The sequence below is a fragment of the Xyrauchen texanus genome, chromosome 50, assembly GCF_025860055.1.
Source record: "Xyrauchen texanus isolate HMW12.3.18 chromosome 50, RBS_HiC_50CHRs, whole genome shotgun sequence".
In the NCBI taxonomy this organism is placed as follows: Eukaryota; Metazoa; Chordata; class Actinopteri; order Cypriniformes; family Catostomidae; genus Xyrauchen; species Xyrauchen texanus.
Window position 1 is genome coordinate 8,508,503 of NC_068325.1, and position 26,161 is coordinate 8,534,663.

General features: G+C 40.1%; 1 protein-coding gene across 1 annotated transcript in view; it reads right to left on the reverse strand.

The window, feature by feature from the left end:
* LOC127641291 (RNA-binding protein 20-like) overlaps window positions 1-3,521 on the reverse strand; it is a 38,413-nt gene extending 34,892 nt beyond the window's left edge. Inside the window, exon 1 of the mRNA XM_052124195.1 lies at window positions 3,357-3,521. The gene's annotated coding sequence lies outside the window, so the exon portion shown is untranslated. The remainder of the gene's footprint in view (window positions 1-3,356) is intronic.
* Window positions 3,522-26,161: the final 22,640 nt, after the last annotated feature.

The following is a 26,161-nucleotide window of genomic DNA, read 5'->3' on the forward strand; positions in this document are numbered from 1 at the left end:
AATACATTTTTAGCACCACTCTGTGGACATTTCACTTCAACAACACTTCTAGCGTTTGCCACTGGGGACAGTGGTTTCAATTTTGGTAAGCACGGACCGATTTCAGCTGAAGAACTTTTCTTTTGCGTATTCACAATATACGCATTCAACTTTCACAATTGAATCAGTCCCAATTGATAAAATAAAGTCCTTGACAACATTTTATTCTCATTTAATATCTTGTTTCACGTCACATTACCAATGCAAAATGGCGCCTAAATGACTTTTCATACCAAGTTTAAACTTTGCTATTTCCATTGTGATTGCTATTTCTATGTAAATACATCTGTGTAATAAAAATATGTTTTCGTTATATATGGAGCTTCAGATGCTTCCCCTACCCCTTTATGCCCACTACCCCAAGCAAAAACCTGAACATATCATTAAAACATTTAGCCAAATTTAAAATGAGAATACAGATAATCTTGAAAAATTAAAATGAAATCTTACCACATGCCTAATGAAGCTGAGGCCTCAGCTTCATTAGTGAATTCAATGAAAGAACAGAAAAGTTAACAGCACTTAACAGGAAAGCCAGCTGAGAATAAGGATGCATTTTCAAAATTATGACTTTAAATCTCATAATAATTGTAATTTACCAAAGCACAATTTATTTATTTATTTTTTGTATGTGGTGGAAATGGGCTTTCCAAACACAGAAAGGCATTAAGACACCTTAAAAATATTAAAATAATTTGGACCTAGTGACTGATTTTTTTCCACTTTGCGGTTCAGGGCTTCCGTAAAATACTGTTTCAAAAGTATAAACAATATGCGTGTTAGCATGTGCTGTCTGTGCAATAATTTTTTTTTTCATTATATATGGAGCTTCAGATGCTTCCCCCCACACATTTATGCCCACTACCCCAAATTTAAATCTTACCACACGCCTTCTCAGCTTCATTAGTGAATTGAATTAAAGAACAGAAATCAAGTTAACAGCACTTAACAGGAAAGCCAGCTGAGAATAAGGATGCATCTGAAAATAATGACTTTAAATCTCATAATAATTGTAATTTACCAAAGCAAAATTGTTTTGCAAGTGGTGTAAATGGGCTTCCATACTCAGGAAGGCATTAAGACAAATAAAAAAATACTTAAAATACTCCATAAAATACTGTTACAAAAGTATAGTCACACGACGTAAACAATATGCTTGTTAGCATGTGCCTTCTAACAAAAAGTTTCTACATAATCTAATCCTTAAAAATTGTGTTTAGTTAGTGTAATATAATGTAGTCAGGTTGATTCAGACATGTTAAAGAATATTTTTGACTTTACTCACACTAGTTAATTAATAACACTTTACAATAAGATTCTATTTGTTAACATAAATGCATTAGGTATCATGAGCAAACAATGAACAATATTCGTTTACAGCATTTATTAGTTTTGTTTAATGTCAGTTTATAAATATATCATTGTTCATTGTTAGTTCATGTTAATTCATGCAGTAACTAATGATAACATATACAATTTTTATTGTTAAAGATGTATTCGTATATGTTGACATTAACATTAAACAATATTAATAAGTGTTGAAAAAGTATTGTTAGTTCATGTTAACTAATGTAATGAACTGATGTTAATGATGCAATTTTATTGTAGTGTTATTAGTTAATGTCAATGTTGCCTTCATAAAGCACATTTTTACGTATTTTATATTTTTTGCGTAAACATTACCCTTAATCCTTTTTTTTTAGCATGAGCATTTCCATAAGGGAATCAGTGTACACCGACAAACCCTTTCGAAACCCTGCTGCTCTAATGCATGTATATTACTGTATTCAATTACTGCTTACAGGAGCATCTGGTGCAGGAAAAGTTATGTATGTACAAGGAGTGTTTACACATTGACTTTAAATGCTAGTCCACTCAATCTCTGAAGAAGATTATGTATCTTTAAGATATGACTGATTATTTAGCACAGCCTTAAATTTAACACCAAGTAAAGATTTACAAGACCGCAAACAGGCCAATTTCATTCATTATTTGTTGTTATTTATTTTATGTCCGTGAAGATTCTCATTTATCCGGTTTATTCATTCATTTATTAGAAAACTGAAATGCATTTAAAACGCAATATTTAGACTTTTTAACATGACATATAAACATAAATTATTTATTTAAATAACAAACCTACATTTGAAATGATATGATTTTTTGGTGTCCTATTCACTGCCATTTTAACCTGTTTGCTTCTTAAAGAAATATTCCGGGTTCAGTACAAGTCCAGCTCAATCGACAGCATTTGTGGCATAATGGTGATTAGCACAAACATTTCTTCCAACATATCTCTCCTTTACTTTAAAAAAGCAACGATCTGGGTTATTGTGAGGCACTTACAATGGAAGTCAATATGGCAAAACAATCAAAACGTTCAAATATAGAAAAAGTTCAAAGACTATAGCCACAAGACGTAAACAATATGTGTTAACATGATTTGAATGCGATAAAATCAGATACTAAAATTTTCTGTGTAAAGTTATAGCCAATTTTACAACTCAAAACAAACTTTAACAGAAGAATTAAAGTCCTTTTATAAAATAATAAGCTTCACATTTTTGTGCTTCAACCCTCCAAAAATTGTCCCCATACACTTCCATTGTAAGTGCCTCACTGTAACTTTGATATTTGCTTTTTTTTTTATTAGTAAAGGAGGGATGTCAAAATAATTTATCCAAGTAAATTATGCCACAAATACAGTTGATTGAGCTTAACTAGTCTTGAACACAGAATATTGCTTCAAACAATGAAGCAGCAGTGACACTTATGGATTCTTAAGAAAATTCTTTAATTCTTAAAAAATAAAAATAATTGCCATTATGAAAACAACAAACCAACCAAACAATGTACATATATCTAATATTGGTTCGAAGTAAACCAGGTTCTTTTAATAGTGTAAACAATGCCCGCCATTGACGCTAGACATCATCGTGTCAGTGAAACTTATTGTAACTAGATCATTAATCTCGCTCATTTTAATGAGTCTTTCTGAAATGAACAAAATGCAACTCTATGACACTTCTTAGACCGCTAAATAAACTTTTTAATAAGTACTTTATCAAAAACAGCATGTTTGTCCTTGTGTACAGCCGCTCATCTGCTCTCAATCGTTTCTAATCTCACCACAAACAGCCCAAAGCTTTTTCTCCACACACTTGTGTACACATATATCTATATCACATATATATGTCCACATTTACGAGAGGAAACGATAAATTAACCTTCTTGAGATGACTGACCAATCTAGGCCATTCTAGAATTTGGAGATTGCTAAATAAAAAAATAAAAATAAATAAAAAACTGGTACTCACTTCACTATCCATAGCGGAACACGCAAGTCCACACGATGACAAGCCAATCCCAGCACTGGCTCTTACCTATCACAATTCTCCAGATGAAAAGTGAACAGGACCGAACAGTCCCTGAGTATTTCCTCTTTGCTGCAGTACTGTGACCGCTGGGTGCACACTGGCAGCTTGTAGGTCCCTTTGCTGTGTGTGCTGCTCCTGCGGGCTGGTTTGGCCTAGAATAGTGGCCGGGGTGATGAATTGTCACATGTGCTTTGCAAAGTGTGTGAAGGGAAAGCAGGGAGGGCGATGTTACATGAACTAACACATTACGGATGAAACCATTTCCAAATGAGACATATCCAGTAAACAAACTAGTTTTATTAGGCATGTTCATACCTAATGTAGCAGGTTAATTCAACTTTGTCATGAATAAGAGCTTTTAACTTTTCATTGAAACTCTTGTTTTTGTGATTGTTTAGTAAAAATTTTATTTTTATTTAAATTACTTAAATTAAATCTTGTATGGAACATTCCACAATATGAATAAAAGTAATATACATTTTATATACAGTAATTTTACACAGAAAAGGTTAGAGTGTGATTTTATCACACTAAAATCATGTTAACACGCATGTTGTTTACCTCTTGTGACTATACTTTTGAAATAGTATTTTACGGAAGCCCTGAATAGCAAGACTATTCTTTTTAGGTGTCTTATTGCCTTCCTTAGTATGGAAGCCCATTTCCACAAAAAAAAAAAAAAAAAAAAAAAATCATAAATAAATAAAAATTATGAGATACAAAGTCAAAATTATTAGATGTCATATTTATTAGATACTAATTCATAATTGTGAGATAAATGTTTATCTCATTATTATGTCATTTTATCTACAAATTATGACTTTATCTCATAATTATGATTTTTAATCTTATAATTATACATTTTTATCTCTAAATTATGAATTTATTTCTCTAAATTATGATTTAATAATCTCGTAATTTTGATTTAGAATCTCGTAATTTAGAATTTTAATCTTATAATTATGACTCTACAAATTATGACTTTATAATCTCATATATTTTATTTAGAATCGTATAATTATGAATTTGAATCTTAGAATTAGGATTTAGAATCTCATAATTTTACTTTTTAATCTCATAATTATGATTTTTAATCTTATAATTATTACTTTTTAATCTCATAATTTATATTTAGTATCTAATAATTATGACCTTTTCTCTCAAAATTATGAAATTATAATCTCAATTATAATTTAGTATCTAATGATTCTGACAATTTATCTAATAATTATGTTTTTTTTAATCTCATAGTTTGGATTTGGTATCTCATAATTTAGATTTTTGTATCTCATAATTTTGACTTTTTATTTCAACATAATGACTTTATCTAATAATTAATAATTAAGAAAGCACAGTTTTTTATGTGGCAGAAATAGGCTTCTATACCATTGGGGTGTAAACCACACAAACTTATGTGCATGCTACCAGTACTATTAAAATTATATAAAACATTATTAATCTAAAGCGTTTCTTTTTCTTCTTATTCTTCTTTAGCATGGAGCAAAAGTAAAAGGAGTCACATGCAAGTTTGTGGGATGATGTTAAAGTACTAAATCGTAAATGTGATCCTTGTTTGACAGCAGTTTGAGTTTGCCAAGACACCCACCTGACACTGGTCTTCACCCCTCATATGTCGGATTTCTCTCTCTGTCCTAGATTTTAAATGTTTAATTAGCAACATCAATATAATGGCAGATGAGAGATATCACCTACTTATAATGATAAACTGAAGTGCTGATAGCATATGGGACACCCTAGCTATCAGGAATTAACTTCTAGACTTGTTAACATTTGCACTTGTCACAGGGCAAATTATATTATGAATGCTTAATAATAATAAAAATTAAAAAAAAGATTTTTTTTTTAGCATTTTCTTTCAAATAAACAGAGCAACTTTTCATAGATAACAGGTTAAATACAGACTACTGTATATAAAGTAGACTTTATAAAGACTGGGGAAGTTGTCACAAGGTTTGCAGTTAAAGGTCTTATTGCATAAATGCTTTTTAGCTGGAATCAAGTAGACGCACATATTTTCAGAACTTACCAGGTAGTCCAACTTCCTCGCTCACTTTCCTCCAAGCAATGTCTTTTTTTGTCCGGTCTCTGTACATGCATGATGTTGTGTCATACAATTCCGGGTGCCCACACGCCGCTACAACAAGGTTTTCATCCATTTTTACAGATTTCTTCTGCGACTATGTCAGTACGTCAATACATCAGTGACATCCGGACAATCTCAACACTGATAGGCTTTCGTGACAATGCATCATGCGAATTTCTCACTCGAGTTGAAAAACGAAAAACTTGCACGAATACGCAAATGAAACGATTTCGCGTGTTCGAGTTGCATCATTTGCTTCATTTGCTCCGTCCGGCGCGAATTTACATCTATTCGCATCTTGGTATGTAGTGGTGGTGGTGTCGTGGACTAAAGCACTAAACTGTTAAGCAGAAGGTTGTCGGTTCGATCCCCACAGTCACCACCATTGTGTCCTTGAGCGAGGCACTTAACTCCAGGTTGCTCCGGGGGGATTGTCCCTGTAATAAGGGCTCTGTAAGTCACTTTGGATAAAAGCATCTGCCAAATGCATAAAATGTAAATGTAAAATGTATCTTTGCATTGACTTTTTATATAATTGCGCTGCGCAAAACGCTCGATTCGCATTGTATGTGAATGCACCATTAGAGCGCATTGGGAATTGGGCATGCCAAATTGGGGAGAAAAAAAACTTCAAGTTCAAAACATCTTCTGCAGAACACACACACAAAAAAGATATTTCAGCTCTGTAGGTCCATATTATGCAAGTGAATGGTGGCCAGAACTTGGAAGGTCCAAAAAGCACATAATGGCAGCATAAAAGTAATCCATATGACTCCAGTGGTTCAATCTTCGGAACTGATGTGATAATTGTGGGTAAGAAACAGATCAACATTTAAGTCCTTTTTTTATTTTTTATAAATATACTCTTTCACTTTCACATTCTTCTTTTTTTTTTTGTGATTCACATTCTTTGTGCATAATGCCACCTACTGGGCAGGAAGGAGAATTTATAGTAAAAAATAACTTAAATATTGATCTATTTCTCATCCACCTTGAATAAAACCACCTTGGCAGAGGCCCATCTAATTATTTCAGATTATTTTTTTGAGCTGACCTCCAGCCCTTTAAAATTATCTGCCTGGCGATCATGACACTGGTTAAGACCCAACTCTTTATGTGTCTATTTTCTATGTCGATGGCCGCACCATTGCCCAAGATAAAGAGTCTGGGGCAAAATGATACGTGAGTGCCTAATACATCGCACACCAGACTCTGAACCTTCAACCAAAATTCTTGGATCTTAACACACCACCAAAAGACATGAGCTGAGTCTCCATCTTCAGATTGGCATTGCCAGCAAGTGGGTGTGTCTTTAAAACGAAGTCTATACAATCTAGAGGGGGTCCAATAGAATTGATGTAAAATCTTGAATTGCATAAGGTCCACCCTTTCTTCTCTAGATGCAGGCTTGACATTTTTTAGAATCCTAACCCACACTCCCTCCTCCAATATCAAGTTTAAATCTTTCTCACATAATCTCTTCATTCACTCTTCAGTTAGCAGGGAGTAATAAATTGATGCCTCGTGACCTTGAAAAACAATTATCCAAAAGCAGTAATCACCCCCCACAGAGTGTTCGCCGCTTTAGGGGGGTGTATGCTATTCCCAAAAATAGTACAGAAGGTGGCACAGCTGTAAATACCTACAAAACTGAGATCTGGGGATCCCAAAATGTTGAACCAAATTTTCAAAGGATCTCAACACTCTCATATAGGTCAGCGCCTATCTAATTATTTAATATAAGCACATACCGTTTAATATACCAAATTTCAGCAACACTCAGCATTAACTTTCATTTTTAAACATTAATGAACATGATTAAATTACAGTAAAGCATAAGACATGTGCATTCAAACGGTCTGAAAATGGTTAGGTTTTTTCATGTACTGTTTTCATTTACTTTTCCATGTCATAAATTCCTCTGTAATAAACTTGATTATCAATTTACTTTGTATTTTCTAGTATAACATTATGTGATATTGTAATGCTGCTCATGGTCAGCCATAAACAGCCCTTTGTACATAAGAGTCTCAGCATCCAATTACCAGCGAGGTGCCAATGCAACAGATTTACAGCCAGCCATCTGTTGGCATTCTGCAGGAACAACAGAGCAAGCAGCATTTCAGATTCTTTCCCCTTATTTTGCCACACAGGATTCTCAGACAAATAACATGACTGGGTATAACATGACTGTAAAGATTTGATAGCAAAACAAAGAGCAAGCAATTGTTACATTATTTGTATGTGTGCTTGGGTGTCAGTGTTTTCATTTAAGAGTCTAAAAGTCTGAGACCAATATATTTCTAACTGAATCAAATTTTATACTGCTATTATAATTTGCAATTAACTTCATTTGTAGAGCAAAATGTATTAAAAATTGACATGAATTTAAGAATTGTTCCTCTTTTGTTTTAATGACAGCACTGTAAATCAAACATTTGACAATGACATTTGAAAATTACAGTGCAGAAATATTTTGCATTCATTATACATCCAAACTTTTCTTTGTTTACATTTATTTGAATTCTTCCAGGTTTGAAATAGATTTCGAATCCTAGATTTGTAAAGTGGACTCAGACTTTTGAACCCAAGTGTATCGAACACATTGTGATCATTGGTGTAATTTCCCAAAACATTTAGTACATAAATCGGCTGTTTGAGTTGAACATATAATGACAAGAGTGATTCATTAAAGGACTCCAAACAAACTGTCATTTCATGTGATTGATTTAACTTTTGGCTATGAGGAGATAAAAAGGACAAATCCACTAGATGGTGCTGACAGATTTCTCACCGTCACAAAAGCATCTGAGACATTAATTGTGTACTATGCTCTACATACTGCCTAATAAGGGCAGTGTGTACTGGAAGATAAATGTATCAGTTCAAGAAGACTCAGATAGTTCAAACGAGACTGTGTTTTGATATAACCACCTTAGGCACAACTTAACTACCATTGCAATCATAGAATTGTATACCTAGATGCTACATTTGGCTTATCCGGATCCATCAACAGCTTATTGGCAAGGTCAAGGAAATCAAGCAATCAGGCTTTGCTCTATGATGGTCCGTCTATATAATTTACATGAGTGTTTTACCAGTTTCTAATGTGGCATCTAGTTATTTGTTTCTATAGTGGCAATGACCTTTGTATTCTTGCTCTGTTTAGAGTAAATTCATAAAAAAATTATCTTAGCACCACTATTAATAACAAAAATAAGCAATTCTTCCAGGTGCCACAGAACATACGTAGATGTTCAGACTGATCGCACTCTGAATTCGCACAGTAGGCTGAAAGTTTTGCTGTTGAAATCGGTCTGTGCTTACCGAAATTTGAAATGCTGCCCCCACTGGTCTAAGCTGGAAGTGTTGTTAAATGTATGAGCTTCAGTTTCAGGGTGAAATCTCCACAGAGTAGTGCCAAATGCGAGTTGTATTTTTAGATGGAAATTAGGTAATTCAGTCAAAAGGTGTGCATATTTTATGATATTCATTATATCTATTATATTTTATTATATCTACTGGTAACCTAACCCTAACCTAAAAATAACCTAACCCCTAGCCCTAACTCTACTCCTAACCCAATCCCCAACCCTAAACCTAACCATCAGTGGAGTAAAAATATAATATTAAAGCCTAAATGCAACTTCCAAATCACGTTCACCATTGTTTATGTCAATGCGATTACTTTCTGGTTACCAAATCTGTATCTCTTGAGTTATGATTTATAATCAGCATTATGGCTGCACTGTAAACATATACAAGTATAACATAAAATCCAAATTTAAGAAATGAGAAATGTGTATCCATTGGTGTAGAAGCTTTCAAAAATAATAATAAAAAAATCAAACATTAACAATGCATATGTTCTTTCAGCAAATACTGTACAGCCTATCCTACTTTAAAGTCACTGTGATTGTCTGAGATTGTCTGGAGTGGCTATTAAGTACTATGTGGTGTGTTTGTGCCAAGAACAGTTGAGGAGAGTTTATTTTACAGTGTTGTGGTGTGACCCAAATCCCAGTCTAGTCCAAGAGGCAACAGCATACCAACAAGAGTTCAGGAATTATTCACGTGCAGTCGTAGGGCCACATACATTCCCCGATACACTGTTTAAAAGGTCCACATTTAGTTAGTGATTTCACAAGCTTTCTAAACAAAGTAAACAGGCATTGTATCACAAGGATAATCACTTAATTTGCACATACAAATCCCTACTTGCTGCTAACAATAACACACTATAAATGTAAATTACATGTGCTTTTGTGGTAAAATGGCTAAAAGCTTCTATAAGGTGTATCAAGGTGAAGAATTAAATGTGTGAACATGTTTGGCGTAAGCATGCTTGTGTAAAGTAGCAGCCTAGCAAATTTTCAGTACAGAAATAAAATGTTAAGACTGGTTTAGGGTTTATTTAATACCCACAATTACATGCTTTCGATCTTTTGACTCAAGACACTAGCTCTGTTACAAAACAAGTAAGGCATCACATGCATGCCTCCGACACTGATGCTGTTTCGAAAGGTAGTTAATCTTAATTATGCTCTGAAGATACCAAGTTTTGGCAACATTCTAAGGGGCCTTTCAGACCGAATGTGTTTTTAAGCTTAAAAAAAAAAAAGCAGAAATAGTACAAAGCAAAGGTGTCACAAGATGCCTTTTAACTGTTTACATTTTCATTATCTTGGAAAAAAAAAGCAGAGCTGTCAAACTATAAGAGTATTATGCTGTTAGCTTAGCAACATGCTAACATCAAACTCAATTAAAACCCGTTGTGAGTCAAGACTCCCATCCAACAATTAGAGTATTGTGCTGTTAGTTTAGCAACATGTTAATGTCAAACTCAGTTAAAACCAGTTGCTTGTCAAGTCTTCCGTCCAACTATTAGAGTATTGTGCTGTTAGTTTACCAACAGGCTAATGTCAAACTCAATTGAAACCAGTTGTGAGTCAAGTCATCCGTCCAACTATAAGAGTATTGTGCTGTCAGCTTAACAACATGCTAACGTCAAACTCAATTTGTCGAGTCTTCCGTCCAACTATTAGAGTATTGTGAGTTAGTTTAGCAACAGGCTAACATCAAACTCAATTGAAACCATTCATGCACACATTGCACTTGACGTGATTGTTTACAATGCTCAACTGCTGCAAAGAACATGTAAATTGTAATTCTGTAATAAACACTTCCCACAATTAGTTAATTGTGACAGCATATATATTATCTTAATTGATTTATCGATTAATTTGCTACCCTATGATGAAAGCTGTAGGCAATGAAGCAGCAAACTAGGTATTTGAACAGAGTTACTAACAACATGTCCAATTTTCCCTTGTGTCTAAGTGTTCTTTGATGCGCTATACCGGTGTGATTATGGTTTGGGCAGTAAAAGGCCTGGCACGAGCTTCTATGGTGACAGCCACAGGAAAAGACTTGAACACCTACATGCAGGTTGCTGACAGTATATAGTATGTCAAAGCACATATTGAGGGCAGGGGCCAGTTGATCACTGAGAGTCTGGCTCAGAGACTGCTGGTCTATAACTATTCTCAGGGCTGTGGAAAGTCCAGCAAGCTCAGCACATCATAACAGCCTTCAATCTGTTCAATGCTGTGTCATGTCCAGTATATTTTGGGCAACATCCCTTTAAATAAAGATGGAAGGGTGGACTTTTCATGGATTAGAGATGTAGTTCTCGGCCTTTTGACTCTCAAGCCCAAAGTATACTTCAGTTTTGCATACTCTTACAAGACGCTTTGCTTAAATTTAACAACAGAGTGATCAGGCACTGTACATGTGCAGCCCGATTTTTCTAACCGCGTATACTCTGAAAGCACAGAATGCACATCCGCCTGTAATTATTTGCACTACTTAGTGGGTCCAAAAGGTAGCAACACTCACAATTGAGCCAAAGTAGTACAATAAAAAGACACATTCTCCACTTAACAACAGGAGATGAAGGTGGAAACAACAACAGTGAATGTGCACGTGTAGAGTGTGTGTTTGAGGAGGTCAGGAGGTACCTGCATTTATAATAATAATAATAATAATTCCTTGCATTTATATAGCGCTTTTCTAGGCACTCAAAGCGCTTTACATAGTATAGGGGGAATCTCCTCAACCACCACCAGTGTGCAGCATCCACCTGGATGATGCGACGGCAGCCATAGTGCGCCAGAACGCCCACCACACACCAGCTATTGGTGGAGAGGAGAGAGTAGAGTTATGTAGCCTATTCAGGGAAGGAGATTAATACGATGCCATGGTAGATAGGGGCCAATGGGGGGTATTTGGCCAGGACATTTGTGAAGTCGGAAAGGTTGAACGCATTTTCTAAGCTTTCGCATCAAAACTGAAGTATACTTTGGGCTTAAAGCCCCCATTTTCACATGGAAACTTTGGAAACTTGTCGAAATGTCACAGCGATTTTTAATGACATAAGAGCATATTATCGTCTTCCTATTCATTAAGGGCAATTTGCAGTCTTTGCTCTTATAAGTCTTAGATGCTTCCGAACATAAGCAGGTTTTATCAGAGTTTAGGGTATGATAGTTGAGTCAATTCCTGCATTCTTAACCCCGTCCCCCCACTCCTCTCTGTGACAGCCCCAACTCTTACCACCCTGTAAGTGAGCTTTGTCCAGCGCTTGCGTAGCATTTTACCATCTGTCAGCACCATAAGCCTGTGGATGCCAATCACACCCTGTCATTTTCCAGCCAATCTCTGAAGAGTACTACCTAGAAACATGTCCTCCCCTCCCATTCAGAATTCAGTGCCTCATCCACCTGCTACCCCACACTGTTACTTTCCTCACATGGAAATCTATGCCTAGCCAAATGCACATACACACACATACACACTCCTTCCTTTAAAGATGCAAGTTCCCATTGGCAAGAGACATAATTTTAGCACAGATGCAAAAGTTTTAAAAAATTATAATCTTGAGTTCCATTCATATTGGAAAGTCCGAATTTCTAACTACCTACTTGGAAAAGTTCAAGAGAATTGCAGTTGAAGTCCAGGTTCCAACTTTGAAACTCTACAGTGGCAATTTCACCAGGATAAGGGTGTATGTTGTTATGCTAACATGGCGGCACCCAGGGAGATCTCTTAGGAAAATCTAAAGTTCATGGCAAATTATCTGTAAACTTGCCTTAAATTCACCACTGATCATTTTCACATGAGCTTTGCGGCAAAGCTTTAGTAGTTTAGTGGTTGCGTTGAGCCTCCTAATGTTAAAGAGATTGCCATCTAGTCTAAAGTCCACTGCCACACCACTGTTGTGGAGAACCTTGGTAACACACATGAGGAAAATTTTAAACTGGTGCTAGCACACACCCCTGCCTCACCCCTGTGCGTACAAGGAAGGGCTCCGACTTTTGCATGCAGAGACGATGCGGGAGCCCGTGAACTGAATCGCGTAGCCGAGTCGGATGGTCCTGGCTAGCCAACGCAACGGGTTGGATAGCGACATCCAAGCTCCGTGTGAGGGGCACTAATGGGACGATCATTTTTGACGTACTGGGTGGGGCAGGTAATAAGGCTTGGGTGCTGAGAAAGAATTAGGAAAGCAAGGGTTTTCCTCCCGGCCCTCCACCGGGGGACGGAGTGGTCTTGGTACCAGCACTGGAGCAAACATCTGACTGCCTGGGTCTTCCATCTCAAGGGCACCTAGGAGCTTCACGGGTCCTAGAGGGGGTCCTGAAGACAGGGGCGTACACTGCCTGCAGGGCACTCAACACTGGGGCTGAGCGCTGGGCCCGTTTGAAGTGGAGCTGCCTGGTTTAGTCGCAGGGGGGGCGCACTTGGCGGGTAGACAGGGCACGGGCTGCGTTTAGGCGGCGGCATGGCATGATGTGAGATATAGCTTCCGTCCGCCTCTTCACCGTCGAAAACTGCTGGGCAAAGTCATCGACGGTGTCACCGAAATAGCCGAACTGGGAGAGGGGGGTGTTGAGAAACGTACCTTGTCATTGTTGTGCATCTCAACCAATTCAGCCACAAATGGCGTTCCTGGACCACGAGGGTGGACATCGCCCGCCCGATTGCTTACGCTGTGACACTCGTAGCTCTGAGAGTGAGGTTGGAGGCAGGGCGCAGTTCCTGCAGCACATCGGGATCGGGACTACCCAGGTGCAGATCTTTAAGTACCTTGGCTTGGTGAAATTGCAGGAGAGCCATGGCATGCAGGATGGAGGCGGCCTGTCCAGTGGCGCTGTAGGCTTTCGCAGTCAGTGACGACGTTGTCCTACAGGCCTTGGAGGGAATACCAGGCGTTCTCGGGACAGAAGTGGATCGCAACCACCTTGCCCACCTGAGGGACCTCCGTGTATCCCTGAACTGCACAAATGAGCTTTGCGGCAAATTTGCCATTGTTGCCAAAAGTTCTTGCCAACATTTATGGTGAATCACAAACCCATTTGCATGTGAAAATAATGAGTGGCAAATTTGCAGCAAGTTTGTCAGAACTCTATCATTTTTATCAGAATTAAGACATCTTCTAATTGTCTGTAATTTTGCAATACGTTTCCTTTAGGGCTGATCAGACTGAACACGTTTTTGGGTCTTTCTGCGATGTATCTTTCTAATTGTTTTTCTATGTAAACAAGTGCTAGAAGGACGTCTTTGAACAGTATTGTGTATCTCACTCCCTAACAAAAAATATAGAGTTCTGGAAAATTAGTTGCTAACTTGCCACAAATTTGCCACTCATTACACTGTGTGCACATGCAAATGAGTTATGATTTGCTGCAAATGTTTGCCAGAAGTTTGCAGCTCTTCACCGTTAGTGGTGTACCTCTGGCAAACCTTTGGGAACAATGGACAATTTGCTGCAAGTTTGCCTCAAAGCTCATTTGCATGTGAAAATAATCAGTGGCGAATTTGTGACAAGTTTGCTTCAAATTTGCCATGAACACTAGATTTTTGGAAGGGCTGTTTTTGCAGCGTCTTATGTAGGAGTGCCAAAAGAAATGGACAATGTACACTTAAATGGTAAAAATGTTATGTTATAATACGTGTTATAGGTTTATACGATACAATGTTATAAGTTTACAAGTTTAGGCTTTACATTAGCATTATACGGTTATACGATAAATCTGAAGTCGTACATGTAGACAGATTTAAATTTAAACCCTGTAATAAAAAGAAAGATTGACCTAGATGTAAAATACATGACCAAAATACACATTATAGAATGATTGCTCTTTAATATATCTCAGCAATATGCAATTTTCAGAAAAAATAGAAACATAATTCCACATGTACTTCACATTGTTGATAATACAGCCATTACAGTATTTGCTATAACTACCGCAGATTACAGGACACCTGTAAACAGCTGCCACATTATGAACTAAAGGAACCTGGCTGATTTGTACGAAAGCCATTAGGATGAATGGGCATGCACCACTACTCACTGGCAGAGAAGCAACAGAAAAGACAGTTGCCCATCTGTGGATTTAATAAAGAGACACAAATATATCAGAGAAGATATGAGGATGTTGTGTCCGCTGTTGTACTGTTACACACATCAACTCCAGCTGCAAACAGCATGTTTAAGTTCAGGTTATGTGAATTTAAACAGAGGGAGTTTAAGCTAGTATAAAAAACTTGAATAAACTCTTGTAAAACAGATAAGAAACTTATAAAAGGGAGGAGAAAATTCTTCCCTTAGAAATTATTCACAGCAGCGCCATCATCGAGTTTTGACGGGAATGACAACGAAGCTAGACGTACAGTCTCTTCAATTGGCTGTACTGCAGTTTAAAGTGTTTTTGGATCATTCTGCTGATGAAACGTTGAAAAAAACATCTTTCCAAGAACATTCAGAAGAAAATAACACCAGACAACATGAGTTGTGGAAAATCATGTGATCTAAGAGCTTTCTACAGCTTCATACTGTTCGTGCCATTGAAGAGACGGCAAGTCTATCCCTTTAAGACTCATTGTCATTCCCATTAAAAATCAGTACCACATCGATAGCTTAGCAAAATGCCAATACCTGAATTCAAAATGTAATCTTCAATGTGTTTCGTGTGAGGAGTGTTATTTGTAGGGCAAACAGAGTTGCTGCCTATGCAGAGCAATCCAAATTGGTCACTTGTGAGGTTCCATTTCACTAGGGTGTTGCCTATGTAGACAGTAGACAGCAAGGCTATTTTGGTGCAGTATATTGCCTTATATTGTTTGGCACCAACAATCATGCCATGGTTTGTCACTGAGATCAAATCTTTTTCCCATTCAGATGGTTGATGTGAACATTAACTGAAGCGCCTGACCCATATCTGCATGATTTTATGCATTGCACTGCTTCCACATGATTGGCTGATTAGATAATCACATGAATAAGTAGGTGTACAGGTGTTCCCAATAAAGTGCTCAGTGAGTGTATATATTTCACTTCATACTTTATTTAAAGGGGTCATGACATGAGAAACCAAATTTGCCTTGATCTTTTGGTATATAAGAGGTCTTTGTATCATTAAAACGTCCTGCAAGTTTAATATTTTAAGACGTCCTCCCCATTCTAAACGAATCATTTATTTAATCAAGCTCAAAATACAGCTCGTTCTGGATTCATGGTTAGAAGTGACGTGTCGGTTAGAAGTGACGTAACAGCGTTTGCATATGACCGCCTCCAGCACAAGATAACTACGCTTTAAGCGCAAGACTACGCTCATTTCAGTATCGCCGTCGCCTCACAAGTGTTCAGTCGATGGACAGCGAGCTCTGACAGAGACTACTTGTGCACAGGAAAATTACGATGCCACACAGATGTGCTGTTCCTGGCTGTGGTCAAACAAAACCTCTGAATAAGCTGCCGAAAGATCCAGACGTCAGGGAAAAATGGATGCAGTTTATTTTTTGCGGACGTTCCAGTCACGGCAGTGTTAACTTAAGCGTTTGTTCTGTACATTTTAAGGATGACTGTTTTGAGAACAAATCTCAATATGATGCTGGCTTTGCCAGAAAACTGTTGCTCAAAGATAAGTCCGTGCCGACTATTCTGGGAACAACGACGACGCAAACTGTAAGTAATCTATTTTAAACTTTAAACTACTTTTTAAAGCGCAATTTCATTCATTATGAATAATCACAGTGTTTTTACTTAGTTTACTTGCATATTGTTCTGGCTGGGGCGTCAATAATTGATACATAGGCACTGACGTTAGCCAATCATAACAGTGGGCGTTAACACTGAAGTCTTAAATGGAAAACGCCCCCAAAACAGACTGTTTGAATCAGAGGATGAGAAACAGGGTGGGAAAAGGTCATAAATCACTAGATTTTAAAAGTTTTTCTTAAAAAAAAATATATTAATACTATAATTGCACCTAAGGGAACATAATAATACAATAAAAAAAAACCATGTCATGACCCCTTTAACAGGTCTTCACACCATATTCCTCATGAAGTTCACAAACAAACAAAATGGGTTTTCACTTTGCACTTCCTTAAATAAGGTTATGCAGCAGCAAAGCCTGAAAATATCACTGTTTGGCAGTCTGCCTGCTTCAGTCCAAGAACAGCATATCTCTCATAGTCACACTAAAGTGAATAGGCTGAGACTATTAGCAAGAGTTATTTTTTGTAGTACAAAAGCCTTGCTATCTACATAGGCAACACCCTACTGAAATGGAACCTCACAAGTGACCAATTTGGATTGCTCTACATAGGCAGCAACTCTGTTTGCCCTACAAATAGCCCTTCTCACATGAAACACATTGAAGATTCAATTCGGAATTCAGGCATTAGCATGCTGCTAAGCTATCGATGTGGTACTCTAATAAGCCTAAAAATGCATAGTACAAACAAATATAAAAAATGCATTCGCAAATATATTTTAGATTTATACTAAATTACCCTTAAAATACTGCCCACTTAGGCAGCTAACTAGGTTTTGGAACAGAGCCATACATGCACATACTGTAGTGGAAACTAATAAAATGGACATAACACTACTGTCACTAACTTTGCATCTGGGGCCCATTTGCAGGCATTTATTATCTACAGACCATCCAAAGGGGCCTCGACATCACTTCCTCCCCATGGACCCATTAATTAGGCAAGAATAAGATCAGCTTAATGTTGAAAGACGACTGGGATGGCCGTGATTTGCACTGACAGCTGAACACTGTCCAGACATTATGTGTGGTCAACTGGGCCTTGAGATTTCATTAATGGACTTTTTAACCGACTACATCACACTAACACATTCTTTTTGTCTCTTTCACAAACTTCATTGCAGTCATCAACAAAATTTCATGGAAGATGCAGATTCTTCTGATATACAGAGACGAACAAACACAGGCACTACAAGGTTAATGAAACTGGACACCATCTCTTGGACACACATCCTCAATTAAGGCAATGCACAAACTGCCTCTCTGTCTAAAAGCGCTCCCATGAGATAACGGTGATGCTAGTCGTTCTGATAGTAGCAGCTGAGAATAGAGCGGTGACTGATTGTATGTTTCTAAAGACGCAAGGCTAGTGATTAAATTAACACAGTAGTGCAAATGTTTTAAATGACAGCCTCTGTATAGTCTGGTCTACATTGCAGCTTACTCTGGCCAAGATCCGGCCCGCCCACTTTGACAGGAAGAGTCATCTGACTGACAAGTAAACAGATTTTGTTTTGGTTTTCTATGCAGTTGAAGTGGGTGGGATTATCTGAAATAGATTATACCAGAATAATGGGCCAGTGAGGACAAGAATCAAGTAAAAAAATGTGGAAATGTCCCTGAATGGTTGTTTTGAAAAAGCCTAAAAACAGATTTTTCATAATCTCAGACATCTGTATTTTTCATTGAGTGTGTTTATATACTCTCCAATACGCCAATTACAAAAATCGAGAATTGTGACAAAATTGCTGCAAACTCTTCATTGTCGCCAAAGTTTGCTGCAGGTTCACCACAACCGATGAAGAGATTCAAAATTCTGGCAAAAAATTGCGGTGAATCGCAAGCTCATTTGCATGTGAAAATAATGAATGGGAAATTTGCAGGAAGATTATATTTTTTGTAAGGCGATCTACCAAAAATCTGCTTATTCAAAAACATCTGACCATGCAAGAAAACGACTCGGTTACTAACGTAACCTCGGTTCCCTGAGAGGAGGGAACGAGTATTGCGCAAGTAGCTTACGCTATGGGAAAACTCTGTTTCTCGAGAAATATTGAAGTCTTTATGTAAAACGCATTGCAGCTGCACAGCAGACAGTAATGAGCGAGGCAGCTCGGTCATTGGCTGTGCTGCGGCAACTGCTCGAACCAATGACGGGCGACTCTGAACGCAGCGACCAATGGGCGCGCTACCGCGTCCAGCGCTCAGAGCCCGCCGAAATTAGCATAGCCAGGCTATATAATGGGCACCCGTCATACGAAGTTCCTTTAGGTTCAATCGACTGAAGCGAACTGACCAAGCACAAGCACGGCAGCTTACGCAATACTCGTTCCCTCCTCTCAGGGAACCGAGGTTACGTTAGTAACCGAGTCGTTCCCTATCGAGAGGTCTCTCCTATTGCGTAAGTAGCTTACGCTATGGGAACACCATGTAAAATGCCGTGCGTGCTGACTTCGCTCTATAAAGCCAGAGGCCTGAGCCTTAAAGCAAAGTGATTATTCCACAAGCCGGCCAACGGTGAGCTACATAATGGGATAGTATAGAGCGCCCTTCCAAGGTGGTCCATGGTGGGGCGCTCATAGTACAAACACAAGCACATATCTTATGTACTGAGTTTTCTATGTGCTGATATGCATAAAATATCCTTTAAGTCAGTCAGAGACAGACCTTGTAAGGGAGGAGAAAATGCTCAGCATATACATACTCCAGTCCATTCTACAGTCAGGCTGATAGAATGTTGGAATGCAATGAGGGGACCTGTAGGTTATAAAACCTGATAAATGTCAAAGGCGAGGCCCAGCCCGCCGCCGCACAGATATCTTAAATGGGTATCCCACTCGACCAAGCCCACGAGGAGGTCATGCTCCTCGTAGAGTGAGCTCTGACGCCTAAGGGGCATTGAAGGCCCTTGGCTTCATAAGCTAACGCTATAGCATCCACTATCCAGCCGATATTCTTTGCTTTGAGACTGCGAGACCTTTAGTGCGGCCGCCAAAGCATACGAATAATTGTTCCGTCTGTCTGAACAGGGCAGAACGTTCCAAATATACTCTGAGCGCCCTGACGGGGCAGAGTAAATTAGCGTCGCTTTCGTCTGCTGGGGACGATAGCGCTGCCAGAGATATCACCTGTGCTCTGAAGGGTGTGGAGAGCACTTTAGGAATATACCCGTGCTTTGGCCTAAGGACAACTCTGCAGTTGTTAGGTCCAAATTCCAGGCAAGCAGCGCTTGATGACAGCGCGTGCAGGTCGCCCACTCTCTTGACTGAAGCGAGCGCCAGCAAGAGCGCAGTTTTGCTGTTTAAGGTGCACGGTTCGGAGAGGTACTAACGGGGCACTCTTGAGTGCGTCCAGGACCGTGGCCAGATCCCAGATCGGCACCGAGGGGGGGCAAGGAGGGTTCATCCTCCTAGCGCCTCTTAGGAAACGAATGATTAGATCGTTTTTCCCTAATGAATGTCCTTTATCAGGATTGTGCGACGCCGCTATGGCAGCCACATAGACTTTGAGCGTGGAGGGTGTGCGGCCCGCCTCCAGCAGCTCTTGCAAAAAGGCGAGTACACTTGGTATCTCACACGATTTGGGGTTCAAGCTCTTGGTATCACACCAGTCACTGAACACTTTCCACTTTTGGGCATATAAGCCTCGTAGAGGGTGCTCGCGCCTCAGTGATGGTTCTCAAAACTCCACTGGGGAGGTTCTCGGGAACCCGTTGAGGGGCCATGCATGGAGGGACCTCCATAGAGTGCAGGGAGCTCAACCTAAGTCCACCCTGGCGATTTATATACTGAAACTACCGTCATGTTGTCCGTTCGGACCAGGGCGTGTTCGCTTTTCAGGTACGGAAGCAGGGCTCTGAGAGCCAAGGCGACCGCCTTCATTTCCAGACAGTTTATATGTAGGCGCTTTTCCGGGTTTGACCAAAAGCCGGAGACAGGCCTGCCCTCGTAAAGGGCCCCCCATCCAATTTTGGAGGCATCTGTCGTGATAATTTTTCTCCGCGTGTTCACGCCCAGACTCACGCCGGTTTGATACCAGTTGATGGCTTTCCAGGGCGTCAGGGCTTTTATACAGCCGTGATTCGCTCTGATCAAAAAGTGGCCCAAGCGACACGCGTGAGTGGGGACACGGCTCTTGAGCCAGCGCTGGAGAGGACGCATGTGCAACAATCCTAGCTGGAGTACAGCTGATGCCGAGGCCATGAGACCGAGCATTCTTTGAAATCGTTTGACGGGGGCGCGCGCGCCCTTTCTGAATGATGTTGCAAGGTGCTCTGATGAGAGGCGCGCTGTCATCTGCACTGAGTCTAGCACTATTCCCAGAACAGATATTCTGGCTCTTTGCAAAATTGATTCTCAGACCCAGGCATTCTAGATGGCTGATAATCCAAGATCTGTGCATCGTTAACTGACCCTCTGATTGTGCTATGATTAGCCAATCGTCGAGGTAATTCAGTATTCGCACTCCCCGCTGTCTCAGGGGGGAAAGTGCCGCGTCCATACATTTCGTGAATGTACGGGGGGCCAATGATAGGCCGAATGGTAGTACTGTGTACTGGTATGACTGTCCCTCGATAGCGAATCTCAGAAAAGGCCTGTGATGAGGCGCTATCGGAATGTGAAAGTAAGCGTCTTTCAAATCCACTGATAGAAACCAACCCCCGGGGCGAACTTGTGCGAGGATATGTTTGGTTGTTAACATTCTGAACGAGCGAATCATAAAAGCTTTGTTCAGATGTCTGAGATCTAGGATGGGGTGGAGGCCACCGTCCTTTTTCGGGATGAGAAAATAGCGGCTGTAAAAACCCGCCTCGCTCATAGAGGGAGGAACAGTTTCTATAGTGCCCTTCTCTATCAGTTCGAGCACCTCGGTGCGTAGAACATGTGACACATCTTTCCTCACTTTCGTCTCGACCACCGCTGAAAAGCGGGGTGGTCTGCGAGCGAATTGAAGTGAGTAACCGTGTTTTATTATGTTCAAAACCCATTTTTGGCATGTCGGGGATTTTTTCCCAGGATTTTGCTCGCACAGATATGGGCTGAATGTTGGCTGGGGGCATGTCACAGTGATGTATGGGCCCCACCGGCAAATTGCCTTGTGCTAACACTGAGTTTACAGCTCCCAGAGGCGCAGGTGCGCGCTGAGCAGCCGTGTTGAGTGCCGAGTGCAGGGGTGCGTGTGAGCTTACAGGCACGCACGCTATCTCCGTAATGCTCGCATCGTGAGCTGGATAAATGTTTGAAACTGTATAGACAGTGTTTACAGGTGGGGGTGCATACATTGTAATAGGCACGCGCGCCACTTTCATAAAGCTTCCCGCTCTTAGCGGGAGTTTCTGACTCGCTGTCGCATCTGTGATGCTTGCGGCATGAGACTGAGAACTGTTTGAAACTGTATGTGCAGCGCTTATGGGTGGGGGTGCATCTACTGTAGTAGGCACGCCGCCACTTTCATAAAGCCTCCCGCTCGCGGCGGGTGTTTTCGGCCATGCATACAGTGTTTGTAACTGTGGGAATGCGCACTTTAGTGTGGACACGTGACCCGAACTCTCTTACCGTGCTGCTGCCCGTGCTCGTGTCCGCTAATGTCGACGGCGCGGGGTCGAAGGCCGAGCCCGGCCAGTCGTCGGATGCAGCGCCAATTGGAAAGGCTGTCATCCTTTTCACCGTCGTCCCCTGGCGCGCCGAACGAGATGAGACCCACCGTTCTGTTGGAGGGGTGCTGGTCCGTCTGCGTGAATTGGACTGGCGGCGGGGAGTTCTCGGGTGGTGGTGAAGCACGCGGGGACTGGCCCGGCGTGACGTCACTGAAGTCCGCGTGCTCTGGCGGCCTCCGTGAGCGGCGCTTTTTTCTGCTCGAACAGAGGGGACGGCAGCACGGTGGTAGCAGGCTCATTCGCGGCGAAGCGAGCGCGCGGCTCGTTGAGGCCCAGGGAGTCACATTCGGGGCATCCGCCTCGAGTGAAAGCAGCTTCCGCTTGGTCAGGTCCCAGGCAGCGAGTGCAGATAATGTGACGGTCCCTGTCAGGAAGAAGGCCTCTGCATGAGGCGCAGGTCGAAGGCATTTGGAACAACGCCTCGAATTTGCTCTTTTACTAAATACAAAAAGTGTCGCAAAGGCGAACACTAGCAAAGTAGCTTAGTAAAAAGGATATAGTGATGCGCGCCGGATGGCGTAGCAGAAGGCTTCGAAGGCGGCTGAAGGCGCCGGCGTCATCTTAGCAGTCCTGCTTTAGGCTTGTCAACGGCGGGCGAAAGACTCCAACAATCCAGAGGATCCAGCGAAGAGGAGGTCTTCGCTGAAGGAGATTAAATCTAAAGGAACTCGTATGACAGGGTGCCCATTATATAGCCTGGCTATGCTAATTTCGGCGGGCTCTGAGCGCGGGAACGCGAGGCGTGCGCCCATTGGTCGCCCATTGGTTCGAGCAGTTCCCGCAGCACAGCCAATGACCGAGCTGCCTCGCTCATTACTGTCTGCTGTGCAGCTGCAATGCGTTTTACATAAAGACTTCAATATTTCTAAGCTACTTACGCAATAGGAGAGACCTCTCGATAGGGAACTCAATTTACATAAAACAGATTGTTCTCTGCTTTTACATTAAAAGATAAATATTCATTGGCAAAACACTCTTTATGAAAATCGAGTTCATGGACCTTAATTTTACATTGGACATCAAGTTGCGACCCAACACAGTGCTAAAATAGTTTATTGTACAAAATTACATTTTGATGGTTTCATGGTTTCAGCAGCCAATAATTCACCACACAAAAAACATTGTGGTTGAATCCAACAATTTTTACTCTTGTTGAAAGTGACCCAGTATTTACTACATACAATTTCACAACATTTCTGTCAGTGCAATAGTAATAAGTGCTTATTATTTTACAGATATAACTCAGTATACAAAGTGGGATTTAAAGTTCTGTTCATGACTGATCACACTGTTAAATTAGCAACAGTTCTTCTGCTGCAATCGGTCTGTTTAGCAAAATTCTGTTCACTGCCCCCAGTGGCTGAAGCTGGAAGTTTTGTTAAACATATGGGAACGCAGTTTCCAGGTGAAATGTCAACAAAGGGGTGCCAATTTGGTGTGTGTAAATGATGTAATACAAACAGGAATGCATATTTTATTACCCATACCTTAGTGTTGGGGAAGCTACTTTGAAACTGTACCTCCCCTAAGTACAGTCAAGCTACTCTTTTGGTAGAAGCAACTACTTTTATATTGAAGCAAGGTATGTCATAAAATATTGATATATAGATTGGTGTAACTGCGCAAACTGAGCGATTAGAAATGGTGACATTTCTTATTCAATTTCTCTGTATGTAGCCTTGAATAGGTCTTACGTTCAGGCAATACCCCTGACTTAGACTCAAATAATTGATCAACACTCACAGTTCCCACCAACCTGTTAGATCGCCACTGTGCTGGAAATAAATGGCAGGTCTACCCGAGTTCTGTGCGCGCTCATGCTTGCAATGATTGGGTTTTATGCAAGGTGTGCTGTGGGTGGACATGACTCATTTCGACCCTTAAACCATCTACATGACTCACTCTTCTGACATTTACACTCAGAGTCTTAAAGACAGAATTAACACATTGAGAGCACCTTCGTAAATTCACCCCGCAGACAATCAGCGCCAACCTGCAGCTGTGTGTCATCGGACTGCCTCCAGAGGGAAACTTGAACTCTTTTTCATCACATCAACTTCAGCTAATGACAGCAGAAGTGCAGGGGATGGATTTTACACCATGCGTAACAAATCTAACATTGTTTGGCAGGTGGCCGCCAAGTTTGAGTGAGAAAAGATGTCATGAAATGCAAGTGCAGAGAAACACTGTGGTAGGACACTAGGATGCACAGTTTGGGAGTTTTAATATGGGCTACACACATAACATTGTTCAAGCGTGAATGTGCGAGTTTGAGATTGTAACATTGCCGGTTGGATAATGGCACTTTTAAAAGGCAGCCTAAGTTGTGTTTTGCTTGGCCAAAGCAAAACAACTTTAAAGGAATATTCCAGGTTCAAGAAAAGTTAAGCTCAGTTGACAGCATTTGTCATAATGTTGTTTACTAGACTCTTCTCTCCTTTTTAAAAATGGGGCAGGATGGGTGCTGGCTGACGTTTTAAGTCAGTAAGACGGTCCCTTACCACACCCTCCAAAGTTTTAGTAAACACACTCTCACAGCAAAATCATCAGGATTCGGCTAAGTCATATGATATTGTACGACTTTCTCTACAGCCAATGACGTTGCTGGACATCATTTCCATCTAATAAGTGACAAGTACTTGCTTCTGTCACAGACAACAGCTTCCTATAAATGTTTACACACTCTACTGATTGGTTAAGTTTAGATATGGAGTTTGGGTAAGGGCATAGTATTGATAAGCATGACCTTGACGTGCGGAACTCAAGCTTACTTCCGCATTACACATCCGGACAATTTGCACGTGATGAAATCGTTCAAATTCAAATGAACGAAATCATACGAAATAGCCAACATGTAGAATATGTACGAATTTTCATGAGATCGGGTTAGTTTTAGCTCAATGTGTTGAATTTTCAGACAGTCCCTTACCCACCATAGGCAACAAATATCAAGGTTAAATTACGAAATTTGAACGATTCTGCGGTGACACCTTCGGGCAAGATTAAATACGGAACAAATAGCGTCCCGTATTGATTCGATACAAGACACGTCGTTTAATCTTCAAATACGGGACAATCCCATATTTTACGGGACGAGTGGCAAAGCTAATGGAAGTGAATGGTGTGCATTTTTAGAAGGTTTAAATGCAGAAATTTGAAGCTTATAATTAGTGAATTGTTATAATTACAGTTTTCTGTTAAAACTCACATATTATTTAAACTGTAAAGTAACTTTTACACATGTTTTAGGGTTTGTTGACATTACATCGGCATGGCAAGGAAGATGTAAAATTGTCTATAACTTTATACAGAAAAGGTTAGTTTTATCACATTAAAATCCTTTTAACACAAATATTGTTCACGTCTTGTGGCTATACTTTTGAAGCAGTGAGTATTGTAACGTTTACGGATTGGCCCCATTTCACTTCCATTGTAAGTCCCTCACTGGAACCCAGATTTATGCTTTTTTTAAAGAAAAGGAGGGATGAGTCTAAATTATTTAGATAATTTTTCAGTTTTATTGGCAAAGCTGATGTTTCCCGCCTCTTTACAGATCGTTTCTACAGTATGTCCTTGCCATGTATTCATTTGGTTGCTAATATGAGGAGGAGTTTTTTGGTATGGCTGGGTGGGTTTCTGTTACAAGATCATATGGTGTCTCAGACAAAGACAAGCTGTGACAGAGTCTGTAAAACACAGCTTGTCTGTTGCCACCCTGTCCTCTAAATTAATTTTAAAGCCCTCAGTGGATAACTGTAGCTGCCATTATGTCTAACTACATTGTTTTAGTTGTCATTACATTTGAAAAGATCATATGAATGAAATCGATGAGGTTCCTGTGAGATTCCCAAAAGGTCTACAT